At 41.5% G+C, this 21,121-nt stretch overlaps 1 protein-coding gene across 2 annotated transcripts in view; it reads right to left on the bottom strand.

Moving 5' to 3' along the window:
• Nucleotides 1-2,486: 2,486 nt before the first annotated feature.
• The window catches only part of LOC140485568 (uncharacterized protein C4orf54-like), a 30,938-nt gene continuing 12,303 nt past the window's right edge, over nucleotides 2,487-21,121 (bottom strand). For both annotated transcript variants that reach the window (XM_072583809.1, XM_072583810.1), the window contains exon 3: nucleotides 2,487-7,510. The gene's annotated coding sequence lies outside the window, so the exon portion shown is untranslated. The remainder of the gene's footprint in view (nucleotides 7,511-21,121) is intronic.

Raw genomic sequence — 21,121 nt, 5'->3', positions numbered from 1 at the left:
TTGCAATTACTTACAAAAGAAGACTATGATTGGAAAAATAGCAATGCAGCAAAAGGAGGAGGCCATTCATTTTCTCAAACCTTTCCTGCTCTTCAATGAGATTATTAGATTAGAATTTGTTTTATTGTCATGTGTACTCACATGACTACAGTGAAAAGTTTACAAGTCACCACATGGCACCATCTTAGGTACCAAGGTACCTAGATACAGATTCTTAAGAACAAATTCTTAGGGGAAAAAAATAGAAATAAAAAGTCCAGCAATAAATTAGAAAAATAGAGAAATGAATTCCTTCCAACCCAGAATGCACCAGGCTCCATCTGGAAAATCAGGAGTGTAGGAGTCGAGTCCACGCCGAGGCTGGGAGTTGATCAGGGCTGATCTGTGACCTGACTCCATGTATCAGCCTTGGCTTCAGATCCCTTCACAAACATAGCTAGAAAAAAAATATTGATCTCTGATTTAAAATTATTAAATGAAGTTGCACCTCCCACTGCTTGTGAGGGAGAATCACATTTCTAAAATGTTTTCAGTGAACTTCCGAAAGGCCAGGCTCTGATTTGAAGATTATTTCGCCTTGTTTTAGGCTTTCCCAGCTGCGTAAAAAGCTTCACCTCAGCATGGTAGACCACAATAATAAACCACTACAGGTCCACTTTAATAGAATCATGCCTTACGGCAGGAAATTGGTTTTCTAAGATAGAATTCAGATCCATGCAAGTCGTGGGTTCAGTAGTTTCAAGTATCAACTTGGCTTGTGTTTCAGTGGCTGCCATTCTCTCCTTTCAGTTTACAGTGTAACATATTAATTCTTCAGACACCTGCTCTGAATTTTAAAACAGATGATCCCAAGCTCAGTACCTTCAATATGACTTTCACTATGACCTGAACTGACTTCTAGATTCTTGTTTCAACAGAACTTGTGATGATTGAAAGGGACTGTGCTAAATCTCATTGCTCGGTCCCATGGGGAGAGGGAGGTTAGATTTATGGGAGGAGGGGTTTGTATTCCTTGATGCTCCCACCTTCCCTGACTAAAATATCCATATGTAACCCCCCTCCCCCCAGCTAAAACCGTTTATTACAGTAAGGGGCAGGTTTTCATTAATTCAGAGTGGGATGTCCACCCAGCAGACAATCTGATTGAAGCCAGCAACACTTCAACCCCAGCAGCAGCAGAAGTGAGCAGTGACCATTCTGGGACTAGAAGTCACAGAGGATAGCACTGACCCCAAACCTTGCACCTCTAAATAAGGAGCTTTTCTTTGTGCCTGACAGAAGACTGTGCAGTGAAAGCTGAGAAGCCTCCTCCTCTGTCTCTATAAAATGAGCCATTTGGGGAGACAATGGCCTACTGGTATTATAACTGGACTCTTAATAAAGAGACCCAGCTAATGTTCTGGGGTCCCTGGTTCGAATCCTGCCAGGGCAGATGGTGGAATTTGAATTCAGTTTTAAAAATCTGGAATTAAGAGTCTAATGACCATGAAACTGTTGTCAATTGTTGGTGAACCAGATGGGTTTTTCCTATGTCCTTTAAAGAGGGAAACTGCCATCCTGGTCTGGCCTACATGTGACTCTAGACCCACAGCAATGTGGGTAACTCTGGGTCATTAGGGATGGGCAATAAATGCTGCCTAGACAGCGACACCCTCATCCCATAAATTAATTTATAAAAACTAAAGGGCTCCAGGTTGAGTGGCCTTCTTGGATCATTCTCTTCTGATGGGGATGTGGGAGATGGTCAAGACTGGACAGGAATGCAAGCAGCCCACACACCTCATTTTATGAGCTCTCCCTGCCCATCCACTTCCCCTCCCCCCCTACTCAATTCCCTTCTTCAGATAAACAGCTGGATTGAGGGAGTCTTAGAGTTTAATAGAATGAACGCCACACAGGTACTGTTATTTCTGTTATAGTGATTACATCAGTCAGTTGCAACTGAGGATAGAATGCCCAAAACAAACATAGAGAAAGCTGGAGAATATAATTGTCCCTTCAGAACATGGTTGTGGTGAGCTACCTTCTTGAACCCCTGAAATTCTTGGGGTGTGGGTACATCCAGAGGGAAGGAGTTCCAGGATTTTGACCCAGCAACACTGAAGGAAGGGCAATGATATATTTCCAAGTCAGGATGGTGAGCAGCTTACAGTCATTGAGGTTGACTGCACAAAAGAAAGGCCGTACATCCCATTCTGTCTGCGCTGGTCACAAACAACCACTGAAGGAACAATGATATATTTCCAAGTCAGGATGGTGAGTGGTTTGGAGGGGAACTTACAGGGATTGGTGTTCCCATGTATCTGTTGCCCTTGTCCATGTCAGTGGTAGAGATGAGAGATTTGAAAGATGCTGTTGGGAGAGTCTTGGTGAGCTGGTTGGAATTTAGTGGGATATTTAAATTGTAAATGTTTTAATGCATCTGATCCTAAGCTCTAAACCACTAAAAAAAAGTTTTAAAGGAAAAGCTAAGCCACACACAACTGTTCACTGGAAAATTACATTATCTTTATTCAGCAAATCCAATACATACATAATATTGGCCTGCACATTGCTTCCATATTTGACATTATAAAGAAGTAAGAAACAGTCCTCCATATATTAACACAGTTATAAAATACTTTCCCTATGTGCAACACTTGACTAGTGCAATTTCCTGATGTACATCTGTATCTTTACAATATTTTATCAGTTTCAAGGATCTTTCTGAAGCTCATTTCTGTGTTCCACATTTTGCTCCTCTTCCTCTTCAATTTCACCCTCATCCCAACAGCTAGCTTCTACCAACAATTGCTCCCTTGAATTGGGAGACTGCCTTCAATTTCCACAGAGCTAGATACAATAGTGACTTGGTAGTTCTTGTGTACTACGGAATTCCTTCCTTACATCTCTGTCGAACATAACTCGCACCGTCTTTACACGTACTGTGAACATTCTTTTTACAATATACATCTGACACATTGAAACAGTGTAAACAGTAGACAGTGTGGGTGGAACTCTTGGCTAGACGAAGTTAGGTGCACCGTACATTACAATGTTCAGAAAACAAAAAAATGCTGGAAATCACAGGGGGTCAGGCAGCATCCGTGGAGAGAGAGCATGGATGCTGCCTGACCCAATGCGATTTCCAGCATTTTTTGTTTTCAGTACAGATTCCAGCATCTGCAGTAATTTCCTTTTACAATGTTCAGGGTTGATACAACAAAACCAACACAGAGAATGCTGGAGAAACTCAGCAGGATTGGCAGCACTTATGGAGAAGAAACAGAGTTAACATTTTGAGTCTGGGCTGGAGAGTCACACTGGACTTGAAACGTTAACACTGTTTCTCTCTGCATAGATGCTGCCAGACCTGCTGAGCTTTTCCAGCAATTTTTTGTGTTTGCTTGTTTCAGAGTATTTTGCTTTATGCCAATGTATATAGCATGGCCTACCCAGGAAAGTGCCATTGACATGTACTTGACAGTAAATGAGTAACTGACCTCAAGTCAATAAAATAAAACACAGTACCAACTAAGGCAATGGAAAAGGAGAAAATAATAAAGACTCATGTGAAAATCAAATAGTATTTTTTAACAAAGTTGCAGCCTTAGCAGGTTGTGAACCCTGACTTATACTTAATATTTCAGAACACATACTTGATACCAGACTGAAAGTACACACTGCAAGTTCTTCAGAGTTTGATTACCCTATTGCATTACAAATTTTTAGTTCTAGTATCAATCTATGAATTAAAGATTTAAAAATAATTAGTTCAGTGCAGGCAGCACTCCTTTCAAAAATAATTTCAGGCTCAGAACGATTTTTCTGGTGCTATTCCCTGGTGGGTTGCCTGGGGCAAATCAGAAGGAAATAAAATATCAAGCAGATCAGATATCTCACATCATTTTCTCTGTTTGAAAGTGATAGTTGGAGAATCAAGCATGGGGGCTCCAGTTTGTCTGTTGTCTTTTCCATAATTGCTGCACACAATCTGAAAGATACAGAAACATCTCCCTTTCTCCATCCACCAAGAGTGAGGAACACATTCAGGTTGTTGAGATTCCCAAACTAATGGAAACTGAAGAGCTCCTGGCAGTCAGGTCCTTCAGGAACACCTGCTGGTACAGCACTGTTTTAAAAATATTACAGCAATACATTTTCATTTAAAAATGTATCCTTTTATTTGCAGGAATTCAGATGGATATGAAATATAATTTTACCTTATCCCTGACTTAGCTCAATGGGTCTGTAGTCCAAAAAGGCAAGACCACCATCTTCTTTGAGTTCATCAGGCTGGTGTTTTTTGGCAGGGGCAGAGAGTGTGTTGAGGAAACAGAGAGTGTATGTGAACAGACTTGTGTTTATACCAAACAGTTTCCCCTTTTCCCCACTAAGATTCACCCCTGGCTGCTCCCAGATCAGTGATGGTATGAGTTACTGCAGATCTTGCCTCCTATCTATTTAATATATTGTCAGGGATTTGAAATCTTAGAAACACCATGCTCGAAACTTCCTGCAGATTATGATGAAACAAAGATTCTCTTTTTGTAACATGAGTGGATTTCCCCCTTAAAGTGTCTTAAATGTGACCTCTGATTGACACCCTCTACGGCAACACTTTTATTTTCGATGCTGCACATATTGATGGTTACAATGAGACTTTTGAATTGTTGTCAAACCCCAGGCCAGAAACTATCCTGCTTCCAATTTAGGAGTAACCACTTCTGAGGTTGCTCAAACTCATATGCAGAAAATCAAAACTGGGGATAATGAAATATTTCTGCACTGTATTCATTTCTCTTCATCGATGTGTGGTTCATTTGAAGATATTGGGATATTGAGCAGGCTCCATGAGGTTCATATATACACAAGGACTTCATTTTCCTAGTTTTCACTGACAGTGAAATTCTCAACAATCAGAAGTTTTCCAAACCAACAATGATGTGATGCAATAGGTCATTTGGTTCATGATCTTTGCCCTTTGAAAAACCTGTCCAATTAGTCCCAACCCCCCTTCTGATCCCTCACTGACCCACAAAATAGCCAACCATATTTCCTATTCCCTTTTGAAATTCATTATTGAATCTGCTTCCATCATCCTTTCAAGCAGTGTTTCCCAGATCACAATGACTCACTCTACAATATAAATTGATACTCATTCATTACTGTATCCACTGCCTTCAATTTTTGAACATCTCTATCCAATCTCCTGCCGACCACCTCAATTTTGAACAGACTTATCAGAGTTTCTCTGGACTCTCTGCATAGCTTGAACTCTTTTATCCTGGTTTTTCATTCCAATAAACCTCTGTTTTAACCAGATGTTTGCTATTTTTAGATCAGAGTTTCGCCTATTAGAAAGTTTGCTAGATAATTGCCCAAAGTTCTTGAAAATACATTATCACCCTACTTTGGTTGCATGACTGAGACCTTTGGTGCCTCCAACACAGTACCTGCATTCTTGCTAACATTCGTTAAGAAGTCCACTGAAAACAAAATGAATAAAAATAATCAGCAAAAGTGATTGAGGGTTTCTTTCGAGTGTTGGGAAGTCTGCTCTAACATGAAATAATAAAATTTTTTACTTTAATACAAACCATGCACTGTAACTGGTGCATGAACTCAGGCAAATGACTGTGTGGAGTTTGCACATTCTCCCTGTGTCTGTGTGGGTTTCCTCCGGGTGCTCTGGTTTCCTCCCACAGTCCAAAGATGTGCAGGTAGGGTGAATTGGCCATGCTAAATTGCCCGTAGTGTTAGGTAAAGGGGTAAATGTAGGGGAATGGGTGGGTTACGCTTTGGCGGGTTGGTGTGGACTTGTTGGGCCGAAGGGCCTGTTTCCACACTGTAAGTAATCTAATCTAAAAAAAAATCTAATCTAATATGTTACAAGTTGCCGCCCCATACCAAAAATTACTTTTCAGCTCAGCTGCACTGCAGTTGCCATTAACATCACAATGGGAAATGCTTTAGAATTCTGTCCATACCCCAAACATGAACAGTGCTGATCACTGAATATCTTTAAAGTATTAGTTTCAAAAAGAAGTACGAATCTATCTTTTTGGCGGTTCAGGAACAGATTAGCTCTGCCTGTAGTTCCGAAGTGCAAATGGTCTTGCTAGAAACCCTGAGAATTGTTGCAAATGTAAACAGGATTGACATAGCACCAAGACCTTCTATAACAAACCAAAGAATATCATCTCCACACACCACTAAAACTAAATGACTAGATATTCCTGTCCTGTAGAATTACCAAGTTACCTCTGACTAGATTATACCTGTTATTTGCTCCTGACTTTGGTTGAAAGCATCATTTAGAATTCCTGACGTTAGGGTGCAGAATCCGACTGCTTGGTGGTAGCTGGGTGCAATGATGAAATTTTTGATGTTTATATTTCCGCCAGGAGTCAGGCACCCAAGGGGTGTGCTTCTGGAAATAGCAAGTGTGTGTTGCCAGATTTCCCATTTGCTAACTTTAAAGGATACTCTAAAAATGCGTCCCCAGGGGTGAGACTCCATGATAGGACAGCAATTAATAAAATTGTACAATGTGTACAAGGCTGATATTATGCCAGATTCTATGAAATAAAATGCAAAGAGCTACAAGTTATCATTCTTGGTAATGGTCACTATTTCCTTCATGTCTATGCTACATGTGGCACTAGTTAACCAATGGATGTGCTTATGTCAATTAATTGTTAGAGAACAAATACAGAGTGCTTCAAGGAACCACATCTGCTTGACTTTACCCAAGTCTTTACTTTGCTTAAAAATAAGTAGTGTCAGGCTAAATCACTATCACCAGCATAGCAATTGTCACAAAATCGTGAGGAAACAGCCATCTAGACTTACCAGAATCAGAACGTTTGAATCAAATAAAACATAAAATCTAAAACTGGTACAAACTATTCTGTAGATTAGATAATTTTTTTTTGCTCTGCATAGCCCTAATACAAAAGACAGTTGCAGCTTAAACCTTTAAATAAGTTTAAATTGAGGTATGTAACAGATGGAGTTGCTTGCACTTGGTAACATTATCCTTCACTGAATAACCTATGTCACAGTTTATTAGGACTTGCTTGTGAATAATATTATCTTGAGTGAGCTGGCACTACAAGTGTCAAATGTGCACAAATTCAAACAGGGTCACTAAATTCTTCCTCAATGTCTTAGAGTCAAATATTAGTTTATCTGTGACTTACTGCTATCAACTCTTCCACCATCAAAGTGCTGTCATGTACAAGTTTCACTACAATGACAAACCAGTTATCATCTTTAATATCAAAATGATGAGCAAATGCACAGTCATCTAGTGTTGTCAGTCATTAAAATTAAAAGGCATTGAATGCTCTGGCATAAAATATTTATACATGCTGCCAAAAATGTTGCTTATTACTTTGAACAGTAAAGAATTTATATTAAACACACATAACTACATTTGAGAATAGGAAAATCCTAAGGAAGTTTTAAGAAGTTGTTTTGCATTATAAAGCAGTCTTCATATGACATTCTTCAGTCACATCTCCTCCTGAATAAATACAGATAATATCAGAATTAGTCTCATATCTTACATTGTTGCATTTACGTTTGACAATGCATTTTAACCCTTATAAATAAGACAAAGCAATTTATTTATAGTATAGGATTAATTATAGAAAGTACCTGATTGGAACTCTATATGATCAGCAGGGATGGAGGGCATTCAGCCCAGTGTGCACGTGCTGATTCTTTGAAAGAACTTTCTAATTAAATCCCACTCTCCCTGATTTTTCCTCAAAGCTTTGAATGTTTTTCCAAATGCTTTTGCAAATCACCAAAATTCCTATTGCATTAGCTTACTGCACTCTTTATGGCACGTGTTCCAGAACAGAATAACTTACTGAATAAAAAAGAAAATTCTGATTATCTCTCCACTCAGCCCTTTTGCCAATTACCTTAAATTTGCAGAGCAAAAGCAAAGAAACTGCAGATACTGAAAACCTGAAATAAAAACCAAATGTGCTTTAAAAATCTGGCAGCATCTGTAGAGAGGAACAGAGATAGTTTTGAACCAAACATTGCTCTTCTTCAAAACTGAACAAAAGAATAAAACATTAGTCTTGGATCATTAATTCTGTTTCTCTCTCCACAAATGCTGCAGGCCTGCTGCGTTTCTACAGCATTTATCAACTTTGTTACCTTCAATCTGTATTCGCCAAATCCCCCGCCAATGAAAATGGTTTCTCCCTGCTTATTTGATCAAAACCCTTTCATAATCTTTAAGCCTCTCTTAAATCTCTCCCATGCCTTCTTTGATCTCAGGCGAGCAATCCCAGCTTCTGTGGTCTCTTCACCTCACAGAAATCCCTCATGCCTGAAACCATTCAAGTGCCCCTCTTCAATGCCTTAACATTGTTCCTCAGTTGCGGTGTCCAGAATTAAAAATAAGAAGCTAGCTGTGACATAAGCAATGTGCTATATATAATTAGCATACCTTATTTGCTTTAATATTCAATTTACAAAGTACAGGGTACCATATGATTATGTTTTTCTAAAAAAAAGCCATATCAATTTGTCCTGTCACCTTTAACCATTTCTGTATATTTTGATTATTTACATCCAGAAAATTCTGTCTTAATTTTTTCCTTTTTCATTTTCTCTATTGACGTTGGTCCTCTCGACTGGTTTGTTTGAATTATAGAACAGTTACAATGCAGAAGGAGGCCATTCGACTCTTCGTATCTGCACTAACTTTCTGGACCAGCACCTTGTCTAGTCCCCTCCCGCACCCTTACCCTGTAACCCTGCAAATCTATCCTCTTGTTACTTGAAATCTCTGCTTCTCTTTGCTGCTATCTTTGATTGTGGTCAACATGAGGAGTGACCTTTACCAGGAAGATGACTAAGTCCATTAGATAGTGAACTCTCATCAACACATGGGAAGCCACCAGCTGGCAGAGACCTGGGTTCCCATGGCAAAGTAAACAAATCTCACTCTATCACTGGCAGCAGGTCAAGAAAGGAGTGATGGGAGACTTTGACATGTAACAAGGTTTCTGCTTTCTTTAACCCCTAACCCAAGAAATCTGAGAAGTTGGTTTTCAAATTTCTACCTGACTGTAAAGATGACCTTGCTGATTGTCTGTAACAGAAAGCTCCCACTTTTCATCACTACGATATTACAGGACTGGGGGGGGGGGGGGGGGGGGAGGTGATGGGGATTGGCTGGTGGGTGGCGTGGGTGAGGGGGGGGGGGGAGGTGGGGACAGGCAGGCTCACCAAGTAATTTTAAGGCAGAGGTAGACAGATTTTTCATTAACAAGGGAGTCAATGGTTATCAGGGGATAGGCAGGAATGTGATGTTGAGGACACAAGTGATCAGTTGTGATCTTGAATGACAAAGTAGGCCTGAGGGGCTGAACAACCTAATTTAATCATAGAGTCATAGAAATGTACAGCATGGAAACAGACCCTTCTGTCCAACCCATCCATGCCGACCAGATGTCCCAACCCAATCTAGTCCCATCTGCCAGCGCCCGGCCCATATCCCTCCAAACCCTTCCTATTCATATAACCATCCAAATGCCTCTTAAATGTTGCAATTGTACCAGCCTCCACCACATCCTCTGGCAGCTCATTCCATACACGTACCACCCTCTGCGTGAAAAAGTTGCCCGTTAGGTCTCTTTTATATCTTTCCCCTCTCACCCTAAACCTATGCCCTCTAGTTCTGGACTCCCCGACCCCAGGGAAAAGACTTTGTCTATTTATCCTATCTATGCCCCTCATAATTTTGTAAACCTCTATAAGGTCACCCCTCAGCCTCCAATGCTCCATGGAAAACAGCCCCAGCCTGTTCAGCCTCTCCCTGTAGCTCAGATCCTCCAACCCTGGCAACATCCTTGTACATCTTTTCTGAACTCTTTCAAGTTTCACATCATCTTTCCAATAGGAAGGAGACCAGAATTGCATGCAATATTCCAACAGTGGCCTAACCAATGTCCTGTACAGCCGCAACATGACCTCCCAACTCCTGTACTCAACAAGGAAAAGGGCTTTTGCCCGAAACGTTGATTTCGCTGCTCGTTGGATGCTGCCTGAACTGCTGTGCTCTTCCAGCACCACTAATCCAGTCCTGTACTCAACACTCTGACCAATAAAGGAAAGCATACCAAACGCCTTCTTCACTATCCTATCTACCTGCGATTCCACTTTCAAGGAGCTATGAACCTGCACTCCAAGGTCCCTTTGTTCAGCAACACTCCCTAGGACCTTACCATGAAGTGTATAAGTCCTGCTAAGATTTGCTTTCCCAAAATGCAGCACCTCGCATTTATCTGAATTAAAGTCCATCTGCCACTTCTCAGCCCATTAGCCCATCTGGTCCAGATCCTGTTGTAATCTGAGGTAACCATCTTCGCTGTCCACTACACCTCCAATTTTGGTGTCATTTGAAAACTTACTAACTGTATCTCTTATTTTGTATGTTCATATAAACAAAGAGAGACATAATCTTGAGGAACATTTCTCATTTTAGGCACGTTATCAGCCACAACAGCAAACTGTCTTTTAATTCACTTGGATGTGGGTGCCTCTGGCCGGGCTCAGCGTTTACTGCCCCATCCCTAGTTGCTCATTGAGATGGTGCGGCTGAGCTGTCTGCTTAAACTGCTGCAGTCCATGTGCTGTAGGTCGACCCAGAATATCCCTTAGGGAGGGAATGCCAGGATTCTGACCCAGTGACACTGAAGGTACGGCGATATAATTCCAAGTCAGGATGGTGAGGGGCTTGGAGGGAATCTTGTAGGTTGTGATGTTCCCATGTGTCTGCTGGTTTTATCCTTTTAGGTGGAAGTGGTGTGGGTTTGAAACATGCTGTCTAAGGATATTTGATTAATTCAACAACTTTAAATCATAAGCATCCCTCCCATTTTTTCAGACAGTGAGACTGAATGATGGTTCTGTTCTAACTAGTTGTTTCTTTATCTATCACGTTATCATCCCCTTTGTAGTTTTATTGTAAAAAAAACATTTTGCTGAAGATTTTCATCTTGTACTCATCAGGAAGTTTACAAGAAGTAAAAATGTAAAATGGCAGAACATTTTATACTGAGTTAGAAGAGCATGCTGATTGTTGACATGTGGACTCTGATTGAGGGAGGTGATGTAGCTCACTTGATGATGTGTATCCTGGTAGCTACACACATTGATGCACAGAGCACAGTTTTCTGAAAGAACATTTCCACACATTGTTGTCTATTTTATAAGTTGAGACAGGCATAATCATTCTTTGCTTAATTATTCAAAGCAATGCCTTGACCCAATCAGATGAGCAAGTGCTGGTGTTGGACCGGGGTGGACAAAGTCGAAAATCACATGACACCTGAGGAAGAAACGGGGTGTGCTCTGAAAGCTTGTGGTTTCGAATAAACCTTTTGGACTATAACCTGGTGTCGTGTGATTTTGGACTTTGACCAATCAGATTCAATTTGCCTGGTTTAAATTCAAACAATATTTGGCAGTTAATTGTAAGTCATCATCTAACTGGTACATTCTCCATGACAATGTCACCAACAATCAGAGTCAACGTCTCCAACCAATCAGCATTCTGTTCTCAAACAATACAAAATGTGGTTTCCCTTAAAATTTGTAGCCTTGCAAATGCCCTGATGAGTACAAAATACATGCTTCATCAAAATGTCTCCTTTCAATAATACTCAAATTCTGTACTATCAGATTGCTATCCCTTTGTGTCTTTCAGCATCATACCTTTTGGATTTTAGTTACTGCTTCCCTCCCCTCCCCCTCCCATCCTTTCACACGTTTCCTTTGTTTTTCCATCCCCACTTCTGATTTCCAAACTCGTTTATGCAACGTTCAGTTTCCTCCCCCCCACCTTTTCCAGTTCTGAAAGACCATTGACCGGAAGCGTTAACTTTGTTTCTGCCTCCCCACAGAACCAGCTGAATTGGGTTTCCAGCAATTTTTGGTTCTGAATTTCAGATTTCCAACAGCCTCAGTATTTCACTTTTGCTCAATGTAAGCTAACCTCCACAGCCCTACAACCCTCTGAGGTCTCTGCATTCCTCCAACTATGACACAGCCTGTATCTTCGATCTTCATCCCTCCATCATTTCCTGCTCTGCACTGAGCCCAAAGTCATCGTTCCCCAAACGACTTCAGTCCCTGAAAATTATTGTGACCCCACACACTAGCAAAAGCAAAGCAGCTCGAAGGTAGCACAGCAACATTCATTACATAATTATTAAAGATTATATATTATAGGTCAAGACGTAAAAAATATCACAGAAATATGAAAGTCTGCATTTCAAAGCACTTTGTTAAAATGTTATTTTTAAGGAGAGTGGAGAGAGATTTAAAAAACATATGAGGGCAATTTTTTTTTACACAGAGGTTGGTTCATGTGTGGAATGAAATCTTGAGGAAGTGGTGGATGTGGGTACAGTTACAATGTTTAAAAAACATTTGAATAAGTACATGAAAAGGAAAGGTTTGGAGGGATATGGGGTAGGAGCAGGCAGGTGGGACTAGGTTAGTTTGGGATTATGTTTGGCATGGCTGGCTGGACTGAAGGGCGGGCCTGTTTCCATGCTGAATAACTCTATGATGATTGACTGCCATACCCCTGGTGATGGCAGTCCCCCTGCCCCACAAACCTATCATGAATAGTGCCTCTCTCACTTCCCAATGCCCCTCCCTCCATCCTCTCAGCATGGACCAGGCAGTATTTAAATGAATACTGGATTAGTGGTGCTGGAAGAGCACAGCAGTTCAGGCAGCATCCAACGAGCAGCGAAATCGACGTTTCGGGCAAAAGCTCTTCATCAGGACTGCTCGTTGGATGCTGCCTGAACTGCTGTGCTCTTCCAGCACCACTAATCCAGTATTTGGTTTTCAGCATCTGCAGTCATTGTTTTTACCAGTATTTAAATGAAGTTACAGATTCCAATACCAGATGTCAGGGACAGCAGTGCCTTCTGGGCAGTCAGAAGGATGTGGGTCCAGAGTCATGAGCCCATAATCATCAAAGAATGGTACAGAGAGAGAGAGAGAGAGAGAGAGAGAGAGAGAGAGAGAGACCATTTGGCCCATCATAGCCAGGTTAGTGCTAATTCTTCCTTTACCACAATTCTCCTGTCCCATCCTTACAGACAGGACGGAATTCATGGTTAGGACCTATTTTGCCCAGGCTATGGTTGGCCCTGGATTTGGAAACATGGACAGGCTGACAGTGAGTCACGGGAGTGCTTGGTCAACCTACTGACTGAAAGACACAAGCCTCACAATGACTCAACAGAGAACCTAATGCACACATGCTCTCGAGAACATATCTGAGGTTTCTCTCCCCTGCTGTTTGAGCAGAGGTGTTAAATCAGTTTAAATAAGGTATGATCCAAGGAGGTTTCTTCTGCCTGGGCAGCTGCTGTCGTAACTACAGTGAGCTAGATCATAAGTCCCATCATCCAGACAGATAGTTTTCCCGACACCCCTGTCAGAGCATAATTTCTGAACAAAACACAACGCAAATCTTTAACTTTCAAATGGAGATTGAAGTTCAAACCAGATTGGTGAGGGAGGGCCACTAACACTGATTGCACATTAAGGATCTCCTAAGCATCTCATATCTTGCCTCAGGGCACTGCCCCTCTCTGTTGTTGCCATGATAGCTTCTACAGAAGGGAGCAGAGTGGATCAAATGGACATATCTTTCTCTTTGCTAGAGCAGACCGACAGGAACAGGATTGCAAGGAGATTCCGGAGAGTAGAGAGACCAGAACTGTGTGCACAGCAAAGTCACTGGGCAGCAAGCAGTCTTTTTTAAAGTTCATTCATAGGGAGAGGCATTGCTGTCGGGGCCAGCATTTATTGCCCATTCCTAATGCCCCAGAGGATAGTTAAGAGTCAACCACATTGCTCTGGGTCTGGAGTCACACATAGGAAATCCTTGCCTGGTCCTGGCCTAAGTCAAAGAGTGAGGTGCTGGAAAAGCACAGCCAGCCCAAATGGGCTTTTCCCAAAAATTAACAATGGATTCATGGTCATCGTTAGACTCTTAATTCCAGATTCTTAGAGTTCAAATTCTATCATCTGCCGTGGTGGATTTCAAATCCTGGGTCTCTGAATTAACAGTCTCACAATAATATCACTGGGCCATCACCTCCCCTCTTAACCGCAAGTCTAGAATAAATGCCAGAGGAAAGAAAGGGCAGAGCTTTGGACGGTGGGGTGTAAAAATACAACCGTGGATGTCCACAGCACCCTGAGTCACATCCCCAAGATTGTGCGTATGATCTCAAGCCGTCCATCACTTTGATGCTGTTGGGTCAAGTTGCTCACAGTTGGACAGAGATTATATTCCATTTCCCCAGTGGTCAATACGTGTGTGCTACAGTTTCTATCCCCAGCCACAGTTCCAGAACATGGAGTAAATTAGGAAATGATGATGAAAGAAGAATCTACAAAAAGGCACAGGCACCACACAGGGATATAAGAAGTGATATATGGGCTTTGGAAGCAGTTCACAGAAATGTTCAAATGGTTGTTTCCTGGGTTATTTTATAAGGAAAGTTTAAGAAGGCTGTGCCAATGCCCACTGAATTTGGAAATTTAACCCTTGTTCTTCTCAAGGGTCTTGGCAAAACTGATGCTGAGAAGATGTGGGCTCTTGTGGTTGAATCTAGAATCTAGGGGCACAGTTTCAGTGTCTCATTTAAGATGGAAATTGGGAGAAATGTTTCTCTTAAAGGGTTGGATTTCTCATGGTAAGACAGAATTTGAATATTGCTGATAAAAAGCACATTTAATCAAAGCTTTTAATTTTGCACTCATCACAATTCACAAAAATACCCATTTGAGATGTAAGCCAACATTTATACTCCATGAGAGAAGAGTACTAATGCTGCATTTTGAGAAAGCAAATCTTAGCAGGACTTATACACTTAATGGTAAGATCCTAGGGGGTGTTGCTGGATAAAGAGACCTTGGAGTGCAGGTTCAGAGCTTCTTGAAAGTGGAGTCGCAGGTAGATAGGATAGTGAAGAAGGCGTTTGGTATGCTTTCCTTTATTGGTCAGCGTATTGAGTACAGGAGTTGGGAGGTCACGTTGCGGCTATACAGGTCATTGGTTAGGCCACTGTTCGAATATCGTGCAGTTCTGGTCTCCTTCCTATCGGAAAGATGATGTGAAACTTGAAAGGGTTCAGGAAAGATTTACAAGGATGTTGCCAGGGTTGGAGGATCTGAGCTACAGGGAGAGGCTGAACAGGCTGGGGCTGTTTATCCTGGAGCGTCGTAGGCTGAGGGGTGACCTTATAGAGGTTTACAAAATTGTGAGGTGCATGGATAGGGTAAATAGGCAAAGTCTTTTCTCTGGGGTCGGGGAGTCCAGAACTAGAGGGCATAGGTTTAGGGTGATTAGATTAGATTAGATTAGATTAGATTACTTACAGTGTGGAAACAGGCCCTTCGGCCCAACAAGTACCCACCCATACCCCTACATCTACATCGACCCCTTACCTAACACTACGGGCAATTTAGGATGGCCAATTCACCTGACCTGCACATCTTTGGACTGTGGGAGGAAACCGGAGCACCCGGAGGAAACCCACGCAGACATGGGGAGAATGTGCAAACTCCACACAGTCAGTCGCCTGAGACGGGAATTGAACCCGGGTCTCCGGAGCTGTGAGGCAGCAGTGCTAACCACTGTGTGACCGTGAGAGGGGAAAGATATAAAAAAGACCTAAGGGGCAACTTTTTCATGCAGAGGGTGGTGCGTGTATGGAATGAGCTGCCAGAGGAAGTGATGGAGGCTGTTACAATTGCAGCATTTAAAAGACATTTGGATGGGTATATGAATAGGAAGGGTTTGGAGGGATATTGGCCGGGTGCTGGCAGGTGGGACTAGATTGGGTTGGGCTATCTGGTCGGCATGGACAGGTTGGACCGAAGGATCTGTTTCCATGCTGTACAGCTCTATGACTCTATGATTGGCGAGTGGACTCTATCTGGTGGAGGTATTGCCATGTAGAATGCACCATTAATGCTGATTGACAATTAACTGCCAAGCTTTGTTTAAATTTTAAATCAGGCAGATTGGATCTGATTGCTCAGGGCATTGGCCTCAGAAATGAAGTAGCAAATTGTTGCCATCTAATTTGTTTAATTGAAACAGATTCAGTATATGAACATGCTATTTCTGTTTGCAAAGAACAGGGTTCTGTATATTCAAATATGTAGCTTCCAGCACATGCAAGTGCAACACAGTTTTGGCCTGACTGATGTATACAACATTCAGTGCCAGTGTGATACCAAGTAGGTTGGCTGTACTTCTCAAAGACCAGCCAACCTATCAAACAGCAAATTGTTCTTTGCAACAATCTAGGTACTGCCTGTATTCAACCAGCCACATTGGACACTTCACAATGTTCAACATTAATGCAATTCTGCAAATGGACAGCAGTTGCTGGATAACCCTGAGTGTGACAATGAATTTAGGATTATCCATTGGGCTTCTAATGTGGTGCACTTGTGTGTGCTGGAAGTTATGAATACATGTGGCGCCGTTCTTTATAGACAGAAAGAGTACCTCCACACATTGTGTCTATTTCACTTCAACAAGACAGGGGGTGGCCAGTTGCTGGGTCATTTCTCAGGGCAATGCTCTGAATAATCACGGGTTCGCTTGCTGATCAATCAACACTCTCTTCTCATGCAGTAGAGATATTGGTTTTCTCCTTGTACAGTCAGTTCTGCCGTAATGCGGTAGTTCCATTCTTGTGCAATCCCGTGTTATGAGAAAATCACATAATAACAGCACCATTTAATCTAATGCAGTCAGAGTCACATTATAATTAATACATGCTTTAAAAATTTGTGCTTTAGAAACAGTATCCCAAATTTGTCAGTTGTTTTACAGCGAATTTGCGTTAATGAAACAAATGTTATAGCATAACGACCTGCATTAATATTCAGGATTATACAAGGTCAACATGGATTTATGAAAGAGAAATGCTATTTAACAAACCTATTGGAGTTCTTTGAGCTCATAACTCGTAGTATAGAGAGAGAGCCCTGGATGTGACGTATTTGGTTTGTCAGAAAGCTTTTGATAAAGCTTCCACATCAGTGGTTAGCTGGCAAAATCAAAGCTCACAAGATTTGGGATAATATACTGGCATGGATTGGGAGTTAGTTAACAGACAGGAAACAGAGCATAAATAAATGGGTCATTTTTGGAGTGTAAGACAGACAAGTGGGATAGCATAGGCATCAGTGCATGAACACCAGTTATTCACAATATATGTTGTGTTTGCATGAGGAAGCCATTTGTAGTATAGATCATTCTGTTATGACACCCATTTCGTCAATGTGAATTCGCTGTAATGTGATTGACAAACTGGGGACAGTTTCTACAGAACAAACTTTTCAAATGTGTGTTGGCTATAATGCAATTACAGCACCAACACTTTAAACATGGTTTCTAAAGCGTGGTTTCTCTATAATCATGTTATAGTGGAACTGATTGTGCTAATGGCACAAATCTAGGTGAGATTGTGTGTAGTGAGGAGGATGTAAAGAAGAGCTAGGATGATTTAGACAGGTTGAGTGAGTGAGCAAATGTACGGCAGAATCTATAGAGTCACACAGATAATGAGTGTAAAGTTGTTCATTTTAGTCGGAAAAACAGAATGGTAGGGTATTACCTAAATAGCGATAGATTGGCAAGTGTTGATTGTCAACGAGAACTTAATGACTTTGTATAACAGGCATTAAAAACAAGCATGCTGACACACTGTGCAGTCAGAAAGGCAAATGGTGTGATGGCCTTGAGTACTGGAGCAAGGAAGCATTAACTGCAGCTGTAGTAAGCCATGATGAGACTACAACAGGGTGTACTGTGTGCTGTTTTGGTCTTGTTACCCAAGAAAAGACGTACTTGGTGTAGAGGGAGTGCAGCAAAGACTGATTCCTGAGATGACAGGTTTGTTGTATGAGCAGGGTTTGGTTCAACTGGACCTGCATTCACTGGAGTTTGGAAAAATGAGAAGGAATCTTCTTGAATGCAGGAATAATGTTTCTCCTGACTTTGTGGGGGGGGGGGGGGGGGGGGGGAGGGAAGAGGGTTCAGGGTCACAGAATATAGGAAGGCCATTCCAGACTGAACTGAGAAGTGATTTCTTCACTCAGAGGGTAGTGATCCTGTGGAATTCTTTACTGCAGAAGGCTGTGGAGGTGAAGTCACTGAATATATTTAAGAAAGAAATAGAAATCTAAAGGTTAAAGGTGTCAAGGATTATGTGGAGAGAGTGAAAATATAGCGTAGAGATAGAGTATCGGTCAAGATCATGTTGAATGCCAAAATGGGATCAATGGGGTGAATGGTCTACTCCTGCTCCTGTTTTCGATGGTATTATTGCAAACTGTCCTGTTGAATGCACAAGAAAAAGCATTTACAGACTTTTTAAAAAAATTATACTTTGTAATTCTCTACCTTTGACAGCAGTGGAGACTGGGTTATTGAATATATTCATGGATGAGGTCAACACATTTTTGAATTAAAATAGAGTCATGGGTTAATGGGCTGCAGACAGGAATGTGGAGAGAAGTGGTAGTGCAGGTTTGAGAGGCTGAATGGCCTCGTGCTACTTACCGAGTCATAGAGACGTACAGCAACGGAAACAGACCCTTCAGTTCCACTCATCCCTGCTGACCATTTGCCAGCACTTGGCCCATATCCCTCTAAACCCTTCCTATTCATATAACCATCCAGATGCCTTTTAAATGCTGCAATTGTACCAGCCTCCAACACTTCCTCCAGTAGCTCATTCCATACACGCACCACCCGCTGTGTGAAAGGTTGCTCCTAAGGTCTCTTTTCAATCTTTTCCCTCTCACCCTAAACCTATGCCCTCTAGTTCTAAACTCCCCGACCCCAGGGAAAAGACTTTGTCGATTTATCCTATCCATACCCCTCATAATTTTATAAACCTCAGGTCACCCCTCAGCCTCCGACACTCCAGGGAAAACAGCCCCAGCCTGTTCAGCCTCTTCCAATAGCATAAACCCTCCAACCCTGGCAACATCCTTGTAAATCTTTTCTGAACCCTTTCAAGTTTCACAACATCCTTCTGATAGGAAGGAGACCAGAATTGCATGCAATATTCCAAAAGTGGCCTAACCAATGTCCTGTACAGCCTATAATGTCCTGACCTCCCAGCTGCTGTACTCAGTGCTTTGACTAATAATGGAAAGCATACCAAATGCCTTCTTCACTATCCTATCTACCTGTGACTCCACCTTGAAGGATCTTTAAACCTGTACTCCAAGATCTCTGTTCAGCAACACTCCCTAGGACCTTACCATTAAGTGTTTAAGTCCTACCCTGATTTGCCTTTCCAAAATGCAGCACCTCACATTTATCTAAATTAAACTCCATCTGCCACTTCTTGGCCCATTGGCCCATCTGATCAAGATCCTATGTTCTCGAAAACAGTCACATATATATATATATATTTAATTTATATGTTATGGTATATATGCACCATCAATGCTCAGTAATCTCACACATTCACCTGATACCCATTCGAATAGGTAACATGTGGAACTTTGCAAATAAATATCATTTAACTAATCTTGCATTGGTCAGATGCAGCCCTGGTGTACAGCACCCTATTCAAGCCACAAGGATCCTGGCAGCAGGGGGTTTGTGGAGCTGGGAGGGGTCAGATTACTCTTCCTGCCTCTAGATTAAATGTTAATAACGTCTTTTACTCAGTTACCATTTTCAAAATATCTGCTGTCGGTTCAGGGTCAGGCTCATTGATGAATACAAGCTTTTGCCAAAATGGCAACAGAATTGGCAGAAATCTCAGAAAACGAGTCACCTGATGGCTACAGCATGTAACTACACCATGACAAGTAACAAACCAACACTGAATGAGACACATTGATACGGCAATTTATCACGATTAGTTGTTGAGAAGAAAGTATGATTAAACATTAAGCCAAAGAAAGCAAAGCTTGTGGTTGGGAAAATGTTAATAATAACAAAACAACATAAGATATACGGGCAGGATGAGGCCATTCAGCCCCTTGAGCCTGCTTCGGTGCCAGTAAGATTATGGCTAATGTGTTGTGGTCTCAACCACACCTTCTTGTCGGTGGCCTATAATCTTTGACTTCCTTGTCAATCAAAACACAGAGTAACTCAGCCTTGAATAAATTCAAAGACCCACCCACTGCTGCTGGCTGGGAAGAGGATTCCAAATACCAACAGGGAAAGGACATTCTTCCTCAGCTCCATTTTAAATGGACAACCATTATTTTAAAACAGTGCCCTCCTAGTTCTCAATTCCCCCAAGAAGGGAAACATTCTCTCCACATCCTTTTGTTGGTTAAGTTATTAATGGTTACAGAACCGCGTGGTAAATGGAGTTCACCCATAATTGAAACGGAATGGCAGAACAAGGGAATGAATGGCCTCCTCCTGTTCCTAATTTAGGAATTTAAACAAGTTCATAAATTATAAGATTATAATGAACGGTTTAAGAATACAGAATGTGTGAAAAATCTTGCATTTGTATAGCACCTTTGACAACCTTGGACAATCCTAATTGTTTGCCTTTGCTCCAAGAGATCTGGGTTAAAGAAAGTGAGGAAGTTAAAAATTCATTTGCATATATTCTGGATGGAGCCCACCCAGGGTATCCCTTCCTGAATTCACTGTTCTTTAGGAAGGAAATACTGTGAGTTGAGACTGCAGTGTAGACATATCAGATTGTTGTCAGGGTTTAGGGTGTTAGGTTACAAGGACAGATTGCATAGAATGGGCTTACACTGCCTTAAATATGAAAGAGTTAGGGTTGATCTAGCTTAAGTATTTAACATTGAAAGATTTGACAAGATATGTGGAGAGACGCCATCTCATTGAGATCAGGAAAGAGTTTTTGTGGGTGAGTGAGGGTGGGCTTGAGTGTGGGGTGGTCTACAACAACTTTGTAGAAAATGGATAACAAAGCAAGGTGTTTCCAAGGTGATATCAGCATGCATGTTTCATAGGGTAGATGCAAGAAGAGGTTTCTGTTTGTGTGGGAGATTACTCAAAGGACCAGAAATGTAAATTAATCACAAAAAAATG

The sequence above is a fragment of the Chiloscyllium punctatum genome, chromosome 14 (genome assembly GCF_047496795.1).
Source record: "Chiloscyllium punctatum isolate Juve2018m chromosome 14, sChiPun1.3, whole genome shotgun sequence".
Lineage (NCBI taxonomy): Eukaryota > Metazoa > Chordata > Chondrichthyes > Orectolobiformes > Hemiscylliidae > Chiloscyllium > Chiloscyllium punctatum.
This window is presented reverse-complemented; position numbering and strand designations above follow the sequence as displayed.